Here is a 17,460-nt window from a genome sequence, read left to right as displayed (position 1 = left end):
AGGGCAAACCAGACTGGGCTGCACGGAAAAAGAGTCTCTCAGGGAGAGCTACGCTTTCCAATAATACCCTCTCCCTTTGTTTTCTATGACGCATCCATTAAAAAATCCAAAAAACCAAAACCAACTGTCTATTTACACTGTTACTGCATCTTGTAAAGATAATTGACAATATCAAAAATGTCCAAGACGTCCTTGGGATGGCTTGCCTTCCACTGTAAGTGACATGGCACGTATAGATCTCAGTGTGCGGGCTGCAGTAGTTCCCAAGAAGTAGACAGTTATCCCCAAAGTGGCTGAAACTGAATCATGGCTTGTCCTTGTTGGTATCAGTGTGTTTCTGGTAAAGGGTATGAAACAGAAGACGACGGCTTAGCGCGTGTTCATCTTGTCTTGAGGGAGTCCCTGTGAAAACAGAACCTGGGGGAAGGCCACCCTAGACCATTATGCTGATAACCTATGAAAACACCTCTTGACTATTCAATGGCTCAGGCTTGGGGAATTGTCTGGTTGTCGGACAACTGCATCCTGATCACCTGTCTGGGGTTATGTGCGTGGGGGGTGGAAGGATGGGGATGAAGATGTGTACTCTTGAAGAGAATGGAGATCCCCATCGTCCACCACCTGGGATGCGGTCAACACTAGGACAGAGTTGGAAGGCTGGTCTTAAGCCTGGGTACATGGCAGGCGCTTTCTTTCCTCTGGGTCCCACGGGTAGTCAGGCATGGACCCTGGGACTGAGCCACTTGTGAGGTCGTTCCCTGGAGGGAGGAGCTGCCCTCCCGGCAGACAGAGGTGTGGGTGCATAAGGCCAGGCAGCACTGCGGAGGCCCCTGGAGGAAGGGGCTGCGCCTGGGGCTCTAAGTACTGTCACATCCAATTGCAATTAATCAATTCATTTTTGGTTCCTTTACAGCCAAAACCACAGTCAAATCTTCCCCAAAACAAAACAAAGCGAGAGCAAGCAACAGCGACGATGGTAACGGAGGTCTCACTATGCGGAGAGGGGAGGGGGGCAGGACCCCTGAACTTGACCCCAGAGGTCAGCCTAGTGTGTCTTATCAGCATCTACCTGAGGAGGGTGAGCTGAGCTCTGGGGAAGCATAAGAGAAAGAAGCCTTAGGCGTGGCCAAGGCAGATGCTGGAGGCTTGGGTACCACCCCCTCCTGATACGCTGAAGAAGAGAGGGACCTGGCCTGGGGGCCGGGGGAGGGGTGCAGCCAGCAGGGGAGGTCCACCCGTGTCCACCCAGTGGCTCAGTGACCTCCTCCAGACCTCTAAGTTAGTGAAGCTAAGGCAACAGACACATCACAACAACGATGATGCTATCAAACAAATGATACCGTACCAGTAAGACCGTGACTGCTCTCTTAAAACACCCCTGAAAGTCGAGCTGGTCCTCAAATCTTGAAAGACTATAAAATGCTTCTCCCCCTCCCCTCTGTCATCCTTCCGAGTTGACTGTTCCCTGCGAATGAGTCATTCCAGTAGAAATGTTAATGTATCTGACATGTGCCAACATCACCCTGAGAAAAGCTGCTGGATGGTTTTACTGGCACACGTGGCACGAAGCGCTGAAGATGCGTGTGTCTGCCTTGGCCTGACACTAACGCGGCACGTTCAAAGCTAATCACTCGTGGGAGCCTGACGTCAGTCCAGTGAAGGAGGCTTGCTCACCACCTACGTTCCTGTCTCTCTTCCTTTTAGCAAAAAGTGTGCTCTTGAGCGAGTTGGCCTTCTTTCTTTCTAAACCAGAAATTTGTATGGAGACTGTACTGCATGTAGATACTGGCAGTATGAAAATAAAGCATCTGGAACAACATGCAAAATTGGTAGTACAGAGATGACACACAATAATATATGTGAGGGGCTTCCCTGGTGGCGCAGTGGTTGAGAGTCCGCCTGCCGGTAATCGTGGCTTTCTGATTTTTCAGTTTGCCCTTATGTAACAAGTACAAAAATGACATATAATGGCTTCGGTCATATGTGGGTATTGCTCATATATTAACTTTCCGTGAGACCCATTCTCTGGGGATGCTGACCCCTGAAAACCGTATTTCCCAGATTCCCCTGGGAACTGGCTTCTGGTTACTTTCGGTCACAAGAGGCACTGGTTGGAGTCTGGAAGCAGGAGATGAAGGGTAGCCAGGGTATTTCCTGCCCTCTCTCTGTGTCACCCTCAGCGTCTCCAGCTAAACTTGTCTCTCCTTCATGGTTCCAGCCCCACCCAGGAAGCCTCCACTATCCAGGCTGTTGTCACCCAGCTCCGGCTTTTGAGTTTGGATAAGACCGCTTCCTTCTTTCGTCTCTCTAGCCCCAAGGGCAGTAGGAGACCCCAGCCGTCGCCCATCTCCGGTTGTCTCCGCAGACCCTGCTTGCCTTTTGGCAACACCTTCATACCCTGTAATACAAGGTCCCACATTGAATTTTTGCCATTGAGCTCCCAGCTCTGACTCTTCTTTCTGACTGGAGTGTGACTGATCCAGAACATTCTGAAGGGTAACGTAAAAGTGGGACTGGAATTTCAGCCTGCTGTTGTCTGACCTGTGCCTTTTCAGTTCGTTTCCTGTCGGTCCAAAGAACATTCTGAAAATCATAGATGTTGTTCCGTTCAAACTTTCAGGGTATGCAGTTTTTAATAGTATTGTTGGCATATGATTCTCCCTATGAACAAAAACCAAATAAGACCCTGAGGGATTTACAGTCTGGAGGTTGTGGGTAGTTGAGGAGAAGTTTCCAAGACGATTCTGGACTTGGGTGGGGAGAAGTTTGTCCAAATCAAAAAAGACGGCACATCTTGGTGGAATAATCAGCTTCTCTCTCCGACGGCCATGTGCGCTCCATCCAGCTGAGCTATTTTGTGTCTCCTTTCACAAGACCAGCTCTGTGTCACTCCCGATTCACACGGGAGCTTGGCAAGATGCTTGTCTTACGGGTTCCCTTGTCCCTGAGACTTGTTACTTTTGAGAGAGAAGTTGGTCCCAGTCTGGAGGACTTCGCTAAGGGGAAGGTGAGGCCTGGCTTTTCTGGAACTTCAAGACAAGTTGTATCAAGGGGGAAACGGCTCCCAGGTCCAGGTGTGATCACACCGTGAGCACTGACGCACACAGGTGGTCTGCAGCTCTCGGAGGTGTGGTGAAGTCAAAACAAAGCAAGGCTCCACGGTGGAGACCTGAGTTTCCCAGGTGCTCACAGGAGCACATCCACAATGAGGCCACCTAAAACTTGGCCAAGAAAATCAGTGATGGGCGTACCTCATAAAACACTTAGGTTCGGGCTCACTTCAATTAAGCCTCTCAGAGCCTCAGGTGTTTGTCCAAAGCTTACCTGAGCCTGAACTCTGGGAACCAAGGGCGTTTGTTGAGACCTGCATGAACACGCTTGCCCACGAAAAGTCTGGTAACAAGAAGCCCTCACCCCCATCTCCACCCCAGTCCAAAAAGATCCCAGCCGACGACTACGAGAAGTAGCTTCCAAACACTTCTAAACTCTGAAAAGTTTGGATTTCACTTTAACCAGAGATGCCAAGTATCTGCTTTTTATTCGGGGGTGGGGTAGGGGGTGAGATCTCAAAAATTATCTTTCTGTCCCAGATGATGTTGTCACATAACATGGAATCAGAATGTCTCCATTAGACAAATAATCAGCGAAGGGCACCGCACAAAATGTGGTTCTTCCTTTTCTAATCTGGGTTGAAAACTGTGGACTGGATTGAGTTAGATTTGGGGGTCAGTTCAGGCCAAATGGAGGTGGCTTCCTCTCACTTCCTATAGTCGTTAGAAGTCTTTATCTGATATATTTAATGACAACAATAACTGACATTAATGGAACTCGTACTCTACACCGGCCTTGTGCTGAGCATTTTATAAGGGATTCTCTCATTTCATCCTCAAGGCTACTCTGTGGGCTGGGTGCTGACTGTCTACACTGCATAGACAAGAGAGAGAAGCTGTGGGAAGTTACATTACTTGTCTGAATTCACCGGTATTAAGTGGCAGGAATTGAACTCGTGTCTCTCCAGGCACAGAGCCCAAGCTCCTAAGCATTTTGCTGGATAAATCTCGACTGAGATGGTTTTCATAAGCAAGAACAAAGCTAACATCTGAATAAATGAAGCTGGTTCTGTTCATAAGAAGATGGGCATGAAACTGCTTTGAGAGTGGCAAAGCCTCACAGAGAGGTTAAGGTTTAATTATTACAAAGAAAGAAATTCTATGGTGTGGGAGGAACAGCAGAAAAGGGAGAGTGGGGAAGATACTGATGATGAAATAAAAAGAACCGTACCTTGGAAATGTATCAGTGTAATGATTCTGAATTTGTAAAACTTAAGTATTCAAGGATTGGAGGGGAGGAATATGGAGAAAAGGGGGAAAAGATTAATTTGTGGGGAGGTGTGAAAACAGGGACAGTTCTTTCTTTAATTTAGATTTCCATTAGATCATTTGTGCATATTAAAAAGACCCTATGAGTTCACAACGAGAACTGGGCAGTCAGGACTATTGTGTGGTTAACCACAGCCCTGCAGACACAGTCTTGGCACGTCAAGGTTCTGTCACTGAACAGTATTTGGAGGGAGCTCAGATTCTACATGGCAAATGTCTGTATTCTTTCGTAAGGCCACACTCTGAGATGTCGCCCTTATGAGAAGGAAAACCCTAGACTGGAAGAGGAGGAAGGAAGCAAACTTTGTGCCGTGACTTTAAAAAGGCTACAGGCTCCTCTGCGAGTTCTTAGAAATGCGAGTTGCGATGGATCTCACACCTGAATGTGGGTAAGAATCACCTGGTGACCCTTTAGGACTGCAGGTTCTTCAGATTCAGTCCTAGACACTGTGACTTAGAAGTCCAGTGAGGCCAGGGAATCTGTAACCCGTACCCCATTTTAACAAACCCTTCAGGTGGTAGGGATGTCAGCGGCCGGCAGACCACAACGGGACAGAGGAATTCACAGCTCAAAGGAGAGGACTTTATGCCCTGATTTTCACGAATGTGGGAACTGGTATTTGTTGTACGTCAGTATTACTGAGTTCATTCTTAGAAAACCAGATTTTCACGTTGGTGCACAATGTGAATTTGGGGAAAGCCATATGCTTAGCTCTATGTGAGACCTTTTCTATATAGTCTCATTTCACATACAGAATAACCTTGGAAGATTAGGATTATTTTTCAGGTAAGGGAACTACAGATCAAGAAGGTTTAAGTATCTTGAGTGAGGTCATACAGCTAAGAAGTGTGGAGTCAGGATTCTAAATCAATATGTATTTGAGACCTTTTCTGTATACCATGTACCTTCTAAACCTGTCTTCAGGTGAAACTTATGATGCATCTACTGTGATTGGACAATAGTTATTCAGTGGAAAAGGTGGACATTATAAATGGAATGACCAAATTCACAGAGCCAATGCCAGGCTTTAGTGCACACTGGCCTTACCCAGGGAATTTCAGTCCTGAGGGTTGAGTCTTTTCTTAATGGAGTCCCATGGTTCAAAGCATCTGCTCTAGGGTCATCAAAGGAACCTTTCTACTGATGGAGTGCCTCTTACTACCCTTCCCCATGTGGGACTCAGTCAATGGCTACCGCTAATCAGCTGCCATGACAGAGGATAAGCTCAGTACATCCTGTAACCTGGTTTGATTTTGTCATGGTCATGAAAACGGCGGGGGCAGGGGCGAGCGAGCATAACCTTCTCTGCAATTCCAACTTTTCTCCTTTATATGTTAATAATATTCCATTGTTATGATTATCGAAAGAGCACATCAACTTTTTCAGTGAATAGTTATTGAATTCTGTCTAAGGCTGTGTGCCAGGGAGGGAAGGGGATTTAGATTCCTGAACAAGACAAAGCCCTGCCCTTGGGAAGCTTATATGCTAGAGGACAGAGCACCAGTGACACACAGAAAATAAACAACTGAATACATAGGATGTCAGTGAACACCGGTGTGGAGAAGAATAACGCAGAGTAAGAAAGATAAGGAAGGGAGAGTGGTCTATATTGTACGTATTAACACATACGAAAGTAGATACTTTTGAAAACTCTGAACACTAGGAAAGCATTATAAAACATCATCCAGAATCCTCCTCCTGATAGATAGAACCACTGCTAACAGTTTGGTCTGTTTTCTTTCGGACCTTTTTCTCTCTTGAGTTGTGATCATATCCTATCAGCTTTCTTGGTGTAACCTGCATTTTTTTACTTAACAGGCCATAATCATTCTTCCATGTCATTAACATGATTTCATAGTTAAAGGTTTGCTAAGTGCCACTGCGGGAATGCGCTACCATTGATTTAGCTATTTCCTCTGTTGTTGGTCATGTAGATTAGTTCCCATTTTTCCCCATTACAAACATCACACTGATGCTCTTTCTTAGATAAATCGTTGTGTGGATATCTAAGTATTTTTTCAGAATGAATTTGTGTCTTTGAGTCAGTTTTCTGAGGCTCTTGATGGAGGTTGCCAAACTGCCCCCCAGAAGCAGGGGGGACTCGGCCATCTTATCGCAGTGTGTAGCAAAGCCTTCCCTAAGCTCTCTCAAGAGTTCTGTTCTGGGCCTGCATTTAATCTGCCCCAGTCTTGATTGAGGGTCTAGTCCTCCCAGGTCTGAGGATACAATACTCCTGTGCCACTCCCCAGTGTGACACTCGAAAGGACCCTTCCCATCTGCACGGTGGAGAAGAACGCCTCTGACCACATGGGCGCCTTCGCCAGGATCTGAAGAGGTGACCTTCCTCCCTTCCCCCAGTCTTTGCTCGAGTGAGTCTAAATCTATTCCTGGCCTCTCAGGCCCCCCACTCCAGGATGCGGTAATCACAGCACTAACCTGTGTTCACATATCCCATTATCGAGCAGAAATCCCCCTGTGCATCGACATAGCCTGGCTGCTTCCTAATGGCCCCAGCTCCCAACTTCTAATGGTCCCATCCTCATGTCTCACAGGAGCCAGCTCTTTTTGTTAGTGTTTTAAGATTCCTGGTCCAGATGAAATTTCCCCCATGATGTTCATCGGGCCAAATTGAAGGTGATGCAGGCAGTGAGACAGAGAGACGGGTGTGTCTGTGTCAACAGGACAGAGGAACGTCCAGGGCTATCCATCTTCCATCTCCTCCAGTGACATCTCACCGCCCCCTCCTTGTCTGCAATGTGGGGATGAGAGACGACATCCCTAATAGTTAGCGCCATGCCACAGAGACAGGGTGGGTGCGGGTACTCTGCTCAGAGCCCTCCCTTCCAGCCCTGACAGCACGAGAAGATGTTGCTTCTTTCTTTGTGGGTCAAACCCCTTCAGAGTGTGGCCCTTCCCCCTTTGCAGTTCACCACATGGGAGATGTAATCTTTGGAGGAGATGTTACCAAGGGCAACAGGGACTCTACGCATGTTGATCCTTCCTGGGGTCTGAGCTGTTTGTGCTATGCCTTAAGAAAGAAGCCCTTACCCACACTTGACCTCAACTGCGGCTTCCTCAAAATAAATAAAATGCTTTGCTGATGTAGAAATCATGCTCAGCAGTGATTACAAAGCACACTGCTAGCACAAAAATAATGACTGTTTTAAAAAAGGAAAATATTATAAGCACTGGACGATGCCAGCACCTCCATTTTTTTTTTTTTTTTTTTCATTCCTATGAAGCCACCTGGGGATCAAGTTTTCCATTTCTCCCTTCCTTGATTAAGGTGAGAGATTACTCATGGGCTTCCACAGCCAGCTGCTAAGTACACGGGTTTAAGGCTAGGCACCTATTTCTGGGAAGAGAGGTGGGGGAGTAAAAGAAAAAAAAAGTTCTTCAGTTACAAATTCAAGAAGTTATCTCTGAACTGGGATTTAATTGTTAAGCAGTAATTAAATTATGAAAACAAAGAAGTCTTCTTTCCAAATCCCCAAAGGATTCCTGGGGAGCAGACTGCAGCCTCTCTGTGTGACAACAGCACATGCCAACGGCAGGACGTTCCCCATAGGTACAGGTGCACCCAACTGCCTCCTGGAGCTGCTGCTCACCTTCTCCCAGGTGCCTCTAGCGTTCCCACCTCGCTCAGGTTTGAGGTAAAAGTCACTCATTAGCTCAGCAAATATGACGGGGCTCCCCCTTGGTTCCAGGGATTCTGCTGGCACCGGGGGTTCAGAAGTGAGCCAACTACAGAAAGTTCCTCCCTTCACAGAGCTTTCATTCTAGTGGAGTGAAGGCAGTTCAGCCACTGGGAAGGAAGGAAACAAACGCAGTAACTTCAGGGCACGTGTGGCGTCTGCAGGAAATTTAAAACAGCAGGTGATGGATTGAACGCTAGCGGTGTGAGCAGCTGATGGAGAGTGCTTCCCGCTGCTCCGTCCCCTATTTCATTCTCAGGAGCCAGAGGAATTGTCTGAAGAGGAAACCCGATCCTGCGTAATCATGGGAATTTGACATTTCATTCCTCGTCCTTTCAACATTGTCTTTTTCCATCTACCAGACTGTAAGTGTCCTGAAAGCAAGGATAGGACTGCTTTGCCAACTTCATCCCCGCAGTGTCACATATAGTAGAAGCTCAGTAAATATGTGTGGAGCGGATGGATGGACGAATGGATGAAGAAGGAGGGCTCTACTTGAGGAGGCTTCCGAGACTGATACTTAGGAGAGGCTCAAGCTACTTCATATCCATCAGGGAAGCACCCAACTGGAGGGGCAACAAGAAGCACAGTACGGGATCCTGTGGGCTTGGGAAGCCGACTCCAGGTGTCTGAAAATAGCACCTCCGTGGCCCTTCACCACCAACCCGCGCACAAAGCCTGGAAAGGTGACCTCAGAGACTCACTTTGGTGGTATTAGGTCTAGAAGGGTTTCCACAGGGAGACCACTGAGAAGTAGGGTTGACTCAATTCCTTAACATCATAACTCAAACTCCTAAGAAGGTAGGAGAGACTGTGGGGAGCGATGGGGGTGTAGCCCCTCAAGGGCTCTGAGACACGTAGATTAGGACCTCTATGAAGGTATCCTGGGTTCTTCCTTTACTGGCAGGGCTTCTATCACCTCCAGTACACCTGATTGCTATTTATGCCCACCAGCTTGGTTCAAACCTTTAATGAATGTCTTTGCTCAGAGGTCTTGAGGCTGAAGGTTTTTTTTTTTTTTTTTGAATCATCAAAGCCCTGAAAGTCAACCTGGCTTCATCAAAAAGGCAGTGAATTCCCTGTTAAAGGAAAGACTGAGGTCTTGTCTGGACATGTCAGGGGTGTTAACACAGGTTTCCCCCGCTAAGAAGCAATTACCTTTCTCCCTAACTGCGAAAACCCTCTTCACATTTCTTCCAGTTAGCGAAAACAGGTACCAATGCAGGTCATCACAAAGAGAACTTGCAAAACGTGCAGGGTATCTGCAGATCAAACACCGGATAAGAATTGAAAAACAAATTGCTCTGAACTGCTGTCCAAACCTGACCTTTTGTGAGCCTGTGACATAAAACACTCATTCTGTGAACCGTCAAAGGGGACTTTATCCTATTCCGTATTCATGTCACACACTGGAAGTCAGGACCCAAGGGTTTTCTGGGCCTTGTTTTTCTCATCTGCAAAAAGGGGTTGAACAGTTCTATCTCTCAGTGTGGTTGGAAGGGTTCCCAGGTGTCACACTTAGGGAGCACCAGGCTTCCACTCAGCACTTCATAAACCATGGAGGCATTTGAGGGTGAACTCTCTCAGTTCTGGGGCACTGAAAGTTTAACACTTCTTAATAATACTAATTACACTGGGCCAAGGCAGAAATCGAATACTCCAGTGTTCCTGCTCCCCGATTATGGAAGCAGTAAAAAAAAAAAAGTGTCAATTTTATCCCTTTGGTGACCTGTACACCCACCTAGCAAGACCAGGCCTAAACATGCGGTCCCGATTTCTTGTCTTAGGTGAAAGACTCATGTTCTTAGAGAAGCTGATTTTTACCAGTCTCAATAAAAAAGTAATTTCCCATCCATGGAGAACGGATTGGACTGCAAGAAGCCCTGCTAAATGTTCTGAGCAGATACGTGGATATCAGACCCAACAGAGGACATGTGCCTGTGCTGGTTCTTCTTCCTATCATACACTCACCCCAGCCTCTACACTATGTCCATCCATGAAACCTCAGCTCAAATATCACCTCCTCCAGGAAGCCTGTCTTGATTGCTATAAATGACTTTTAAGTTCCTTTATACTCTGTGATGGTGTCATGTATGTATGTCTCTCTTGTAACATGGAGAGCAGTTTAAGCTTGGGCTTGTGATGGGGTTTGGGTAATAGATTTTTCTCACTTGACTGCAAGCATTGGGGTGGGAGTCCCCAGTGCCCACCACAGAGGCAGAGTACCCTATAATGAAATGCTTGTGGAAGGAGAAAGGACATCTGTGTGGCTCTTGGCTATAAAGAACACTGAAAGCAGGAGACACAGCATTGTGTGGGTAGGTGTCTCACTGCCCTGCAAGGCTTGGGAAGGAGCAGAGGTTGCAACCAGAGGGATTTAGGTTAGTGTTCAGGAAGAAAGCAGCTTTGCAAACATTCTTTCAAATTCCAGGCTGCCTAAAGAGTTAAGAGTGGGATACCAGGGAAAACAGTCAGCAACTATATCAGCCTCTACAAACACAACAATCTGCTTTGCCCCAATCCTGATTTTTATTTTCCGTAGGTTTTAGAAGATAAACTTTATGGTGAAAGATTATGAGCAGGGTTTCGGCTAGGCTTCTTAAGCTAGGGGGATTTAAGGAAGGAGACAGTACTATCTTTCTGGGACCCAGGGAATCTCTGGGGACGCGTGGAGCTGGAAAGGCTCTCAGCAGCTGGGTAACCCTGGGTACGGAAGTTCAGACACATCTCCTTTAAGTCATCAGAAGAGAAACACCCCTTGGCTTCTGCTGGGTGAGGGAAAGGGGGGAGCACGACCAGATCCTCCCCCCCTGGAAAGGGCAGAGGGAAGGCTAGTCCGGGCCTTTCTGCTCAGCCTATTAGGCAACAGCAGACTGAGTACAGACATGCTTCGCTGCAGTGCCAGGCTCAAAACAAGGGCTAGGGTGGTAGGTAGCCTTCTGCCAGGTAGAAACCAGCCTTTTGCCAGCAGACACTCCTCCACCAGATAGTCCTGCTCCCAGCTATGCGGCCACTTCCCAGGCAGTTTCCAAACAAAAAACAGGACTAAGTTCATTTCTCACTGACTTTTTTTTTTCTCTCCTGCATTCCTGATCCCTACCTTTTGCTGTTGTTTTAAATTCCTAATTTATAGGCCATGGAGTTCTTGGCGAACAGAGACGCTAGCTAGGGAGCACACAGAGGAGGGGAAGTCTCCACTCCAGCCCTGGGTCCGCCACTGTGTTACTGTGTGACCTTGGCCAGAGGCACTGCGTCTCTGGGCTCACCGTGCTCACCTGTGAGTTGGGGTAATTCTGCCTGCCGTATTGACCACGCCAGCCAACGGTGAAGCCGTAACAAGGAGAACTGGAAGGAAGCCCCTTGAAAACACAGAAAAAAAGAAACTTTGTAGGACAAAGAAACACATTTTGTTACCTATGCTGAACTGGGGGGTTCTCCACAAAATTGGGAAATAGTGACTCCCAGCACGCAGGTGGGTTTATGTCAAGTGCAGCCGTGTGTTAGAGCAACGCTTTTACAGGCTGGTTCTACCTGGCGGGGGCCGGGGCATGGACTCAACTGAGACGCATGCCTAGATGGGGGACCCGGGATCCCCCATACCTCAGGGGCTATCTTAGAGTTCTGCAACAACACAGAAAGTGGGTAGAACCAAGGTTTCTGGAGCCAGAGACACACTCGGCTTCGAGTCCTGCTTTTGCCTGGCCACCTGGAGCAAAGTGCCTCAGTGCTCGGTGCCTCAGTTTACCCATCTATAACAAGATTTAAATAGGATGAAGCATGGCAAATTGCTTCAGAGCAAAAGCACAGCGTCTAATACAGAATAATAAATACAGTTGTTCAGTACAGTGTCTGGTACAGCAAGTGATAGTTATTATTTTACTACTGATGTTATTATTAATCCAAAGTACCGAGTGCGGCCTACGCCTCAATTCTCCTTCCCTCTTACCCAGGAAATCTCCCTCCTGAAAAACTTCGAAACTGAGGCCCTGCTTTGCAGCAAGAAAACTGTGCTCCTCAAGGCCAAATGCTCCAAAACCAGTGTCTGTGTGGAGACCGGGGTGGGGGGGGACTTTCGGGGGGGGGTGCAATTTACCTTTTGGAAGTGACCCAGAGGCCTGTTAGAGACAGGGGGGAAAAGGAGGGAGGCGAGAGAAGCTGCCGGCGCTCTCGCGCAAGTTCACTGAGTTGATAAAGTTATTAAAACATAAAACACGCACAGGCTCCAGGAGGGAAAAATAAATAAATACAATAAAACAGCCCGCGCGTCCAACCCTGTTCCCCCAGGCGGTGTAAAGGCTGGAGGGCGAGGGAGCCCGAGGAACAAGTCGGTCAGGTGAACCAACCTCCCGGGGCGCGGCGCAGGGAGGCGTCCGCCCCGCCCAGGCTCGCCCACAACTCAGTGCCGGCCCCTCCTTTAAAATTAAAAAAAAAAAAAAAAGAAAGAAAGAAAGAAAGAAAAAAATGCCCCGGCGAGAGGCCCGCTCCTGCCGAGTCCCCGGGGCTCCCGCGGCCATCCCGGGAAAGAGCAGAGCGAGAACGCCCCTCGCGCGCCATTGGTCCACCCGCGTAGCAACAGCTGCGCGCCGGCCAATGGGAGCCGCGGAGCCGTCGGCTGCGGTCCAAGAACCTGGCTGCCAGAAAGTTCTCCGTCCCAGCCAAGAAAATAAACCCAGGCACTCTTCAGATTCCAGCGCTAACTTTTCTTTCTTTCTCTTCCTCCCCTCCCCCTTTCCCCGTACAACTTGTCTTCACTCTTTAGTTGATGCCTGCCTGAGCCCCCAAACTCCGACGCGTTTTCGAAGGTCATCCCTTCCCACCCCCAAGGGAGAAACCTCATTAGAGGTAAAAGAAAGGACATTGAAAACGGTGTGTCAGGCTTTCAAATCCCACTCGGTCCTCATCACCAGCGACCCCTGGCAAACCTCAATTACAATAGCTTCATTTTTAATAGTGTGGTTTTTCTTTGGACAGATCTGCAAGTTCTGTGCCCCAAAGAAGGGCCCTTTGAACACCTACTGTGTGCCAGGCTTTGTCCTCGCAGTTTTATACGTCTTGCTGCATTTAATCCTCCTTGTAATTCTGGGAAATGACTCACCCTGTCTCCATTTAATAGATGGGATGTTGACGTTCAAAACGAGGAATGGAAGTGTCCAAGGAGACACCGTTGGTATGTGGTCTAGCAGGATTCAAACCCAGGCCAGCCTCTTTCCAAAGACCACTCCGTTTCTGTGATGTCACACACCTCCACGAGCCCATTTCAGTGTAAGATATCCTAAAGAAACGGTGCAGGGTATGAGAACCTGATCCAGACCCGCTGGTTTGTTAATAAGCCAGAGTGTGACTTGCACAATCGCATGTGGTCTTGACAGTGAGAAGGTCTCATCTCACACTTGGTTTCAGGCTCTGCTGGTGCTGTTTTGAAATTCTTAAGTTTTGAAGACTGGGCCTGCGAATTAGGTAGCCAGCCCTGCATCCAGGGATAAGAAGCTTCCAGGACGGTTCAGTGAAGACAGCTTATTTCAGTGTCCCAGAGGGATCTCTCAAGTAATGGAGGAGGCTTGTAAGTCTCTCTCTCTCTCTCTCACTCTCTCACACACACACACACACACACACACACACACACACACTTACACTTCTGCACACACCCCACAGATCAGTCAGTTTTATTACACTGTAACTGTAATTTGAATCCCCAGTCTATTCAATGGGAGTGTATATATTTATGGCTGTGTTTAGGTGTGTGTGTGCGTGCGCCCGCGTGTGCTAGCTGGGAGAGGGAATAGGGGATTGGGGAATTTACGACACACAGACACAGCCCTGATTATTGACTCTATTCTTTCCCTTTGGAGACATTACAAGGGATTTGAACCAGGCCCTGCTTTTATGAAATACATACTTGGGAGGTTTCGGAAAGGCCATAAACGCTGGTCTGTGTGGGGCTGAGGTTGGGGTGGTGCCAGCTCTTCTGGGACGAGACAGGCCTTGAATACACTATCCACTGGGCCTGGCGGAAAACCCACGTAGTCCTGCATCTGTTTTACCCCCAAATCCAAGGCTTCTTTCCTGGCAAAGAGAGGCCTGGTTTTTATTCTCCCGATTGTGCTGGTTTTACTCTCTGAGTTAGGAGATTATCAGTGAATCACTGATGGTGTGAAAGTCTGGATGCATCCCTGACACTTATTGTGCCAACCAATATGTAAATTGTGTGCGGTCCGGGTTGCAAGGGGCTGCGAGATGGTGGATAACTTTGGAACCCTTTGTTTTGTGGTTAAGGGAACTGAGGCCCAGGGAAGGAAGCCCAGTTGTGCAGCCTAAACAGCTGGGTTATAGAGGTCTTTGGGTTAGAGTCCACTTCTCCTGACTTCCATTCCAGGCCTCTTTCTTGCTTTCATTTCTGCATGAGCAGAAAAATGCCATAAAGCATTACATAATCAGTTCATGTGGGGAAAGGTTAATTTAATGAATAGCAATATGGGGTCAAAGGGGAGGGTCACTAACATTTATTAGTGCTTGGAACTTGCCCCTGCTTTGCCTACATGGTCTCACCTAATTGAATCTTGAGGACAACACTGAGAGAACATAGGTAATATTATTTTTATTTAACAGATGGGAAAAGTGAGGCACAGACTCATGGCATAACTTGTGTAGGGTCCCATACCTTATAAATGGATTAGCTGAGATATGAACTCAGTTCTTCTTCATCCCTGAATAGCAGAATTAAATTATTCAGATCATTATGGCTCCATGGTGCTTCATTTTAATGACCATATAAACCAGAGAAATGAGTCTATACCTGCCAAACATAAGTTGTCTGTGGTGGTCAACATAAACTAACTTTGGGCTATTAATTACTCTTAATTCAGTTTCGTCTTAATTTTGGGTGGGCTTTCTGGTGATGCTGTGCCCCATTCACTTTGAAACTACAGACCCACTAAAGATCCCAGTCCAGCCAAAGTATGTCTAATGATTTTCTTGGTGGGTGTTTCAGGAAAAAAAAAAAAAAAAAATATATATATATATATATATATATATATATATATATATATATATATACACATACACACACATATATTAGCAAATGGCTTCACTCATTAAATCATTTGGTTCTAGGTGAAACTGGCAAATACTGGCAGCCATCTTAATGACCAAGGCTTCCCCCCAGCTTCTGCTCACCAAGTAACAGTGACTCAGTGGATACAAAACTTACAACTATGAAAACAACACGTGTGACTGGGTAGACATAAATCAATAGAACTGTAGGGCCCCACAAAAGATATATCTGATCCCTAACCCCCAGAATCTGTGAAGGTGACTTTATTTGGAAAAAAGGTCTTTGCAGATATAAATAAGTTAAGGACCTCAAGATGAGATGGTCCTGGGTTTAGGGTGGACCCTACATCCAATGATAGGTGTCCTTATAAGAGAAGAGGATGCATAGAGTGAAGATGGCGATGTGAAGATGGGGCACAACCTAAGTGTCCATCGACAGGTGAATGGATGAAGAAGATGTGGTACATATACACAGTGGAATAGTACTCAGCCATAACGAAGAAGGAAATAATGCCATTCGCAGCAACATGGGTGGACCTAGAGATTATCACACTAAGTGAAGTCAGACAGAGAAAGACAAATACCATATATCACTAGTATGTGGAATCTAAAAAAGTGATACAAATGTACTTATTTACAAAACAGAAAGAGACTCACAGAGGTAGAAAACAAACTTGTGGTTACCAAAGGGGAAAGCGGGGAGGGAAAAATTGGGAATTTGGGATTAATAGATGTACATGACTATACAGAAAACAGATAAACCACAAGGACCTACTGTAGCACAGGGAACTACATTCAATACCTTGTGATAATCTATAATGAAAGAGAATCTGAAAAAGAATATATATGCCTATGTGTATGTATGTATAACTGAATCACTTTGCTGTACAAACATTGTAAATCAACTATACTTCAATTAAAAAAAAAAAGATGGAGGCAAAGATTGGGGTGATGCATCCCCAAACCAAGGAACACCAGGGACTGCTGGCAGCCACCAGAGGCTAGGAGAAAAGCAGGGAACACGGATCCTCCAAAAGCAGGCTACCCTGCCCACACCTCAATTTCAGACTGCTGGTCTGCAGAACTGTGAAAGAGTAAATTTCTGTTGTTTTAGGCAAAACTAGTTTGTGGCAATCTGTTATCAAAGACGTAAGAAACTAATACAAGTACTAAATTATTTTACCATATTTTAAAAAGGAAAGAAACACAGCATTAAAATAGCATTAAAAGAACTCCAAGCTAAAACCGTCTACCTAGAAATGTATTGGAAGAAATGATAAAAATGAGATTTGCGTATCTGTATATCAGTAAATAGCTCATGAGGTTCAATCAATCAATACTTAGGTATATAATTCAGAGAGACTGTCTTGATTGGATTAGCTGTTCAATGATGAACTGAACGTTGAAGTGACTTGTTGATCTGGTCTATATCCTGTATGTGTCTAAGAGAGAAGCGGGTGTTTTCTGGAAGTTTAACGTCTTTGTGTAAAGAAGGGGTCCCACTTCCGCCTTGGGTATAGAAAACTCTTCACCCACCCTAACAACAAGAAAAATCCAGGTGAACTATTCTTTCTTTCTTTCTTTTTTTTTTTTTTTAAGTGATTTCGATGTGTTTAGTAAATCCTAGCATCCTTGGATCTGAGGCAAAGTTGCGCATGGCAAAGTATTAAATTAAGGAATTTCTTTTTTTTTTTTAACATCTTTATTGGAGTATAATTGCTTTACAATGGTGTGTTAGTTTCTGCTTTATAACAAAGTGAATCAGTTATACATATACATGTGTTCCCATATCTCTTCTCTCTTGCGTCTCCCCCCCTCCCACCCTCCCTAGCCCACCCCTCTAGGTGGTCACAAAGGATGGAGCTGATCTCCCTGTGCTATGTGGCTGCTTCCCACTAGCTATCTGTTTTACATTTGGTAGTGTATATATGTCCATGCCACTCTCTCACTTTGTCACAGCTTACCCTTCCCCCTCCCCATATCCTCAAGTCCATTCTCTAGTAGGTCTGCATCTTTATTCCCATCTTGCCCCTAGGTTCTTCTGACCATTTTCTTCTCTTTTTTTTAGATTCCATATATATGTGTTAGCATATGGTATCTGTTTTTCCCTTTCTGACTTACTTCACTCCGTATGACAGACTCTAGGTCCATCCACGTCACTACAAATATCTCAATTTCGTTTCTTCTTATGGCTGAGTAATATTCCATTGTATATACGTGCCACATCTTCTTTATCCATTCATCTGTCGATGGACACTTAGGGTGCTTCCATGTCCTGGCTATTGTAAATAGAGCTGCAATGAACATTGTGGTACATGACTCTTTTTGAATTATG

General features: G+C 46.2%; 1 long non-coding RNA gene across 3 annotated transcripts in view; it reads right to left on the bottom strand.

Moving 5' to 3' along the window:
* LOC113627320 (uncharacterized) overlaps positions 1–17,460 on the bottom strand; it is a 241,568-nt gene that overhangs the window by 150,426 nt on the left and 73,682 nt on the right. For 2 of the 3 annotated variants that reach the window (XR_003435509.1, XR_003435510.1), the window contains exons 3-4: positions 13,171–13,347; positions 11,351–11,434 (exon numbers count right to left, since the gene is read on the bottom strand). This is a non-coding gene — a long non-coding RNA (uncharacterized LOC113627320). Of the gene's footprint in view, positions 1–9,233; positions 9,338–11,350; positions 11,435–13,170; positions 13,348–17,460 lie in introns of all 3 variants that reach the window. The other variant, XR_003435511.1, reaches the window with a different exon arrangement.

Source organism: Aethalodelphis obliquidens, unplaced genomic scaffold (assembly GCF_003676395.1).
Source record: "Aethalodelphis obliquidens isolate GAN/ISIS:26980383/991018 unplaced genomic scaffold, ASM367639v1 scaffold20, whole genome shotgun sequence".
Taxonomy (NCBI): domain Eukaryota; kingdom Metazoa; phylum Chordata; class Mammalia; order Artiodactyla; family Delphinidae; genus Aethalodelphis; species Aethalodelphis obliquidens.
The sequence above is the reverse complement of the archived record's forward strand: the minus strand, read 5'-3'. Positions and strand labels throughout refer to the sequence as shown.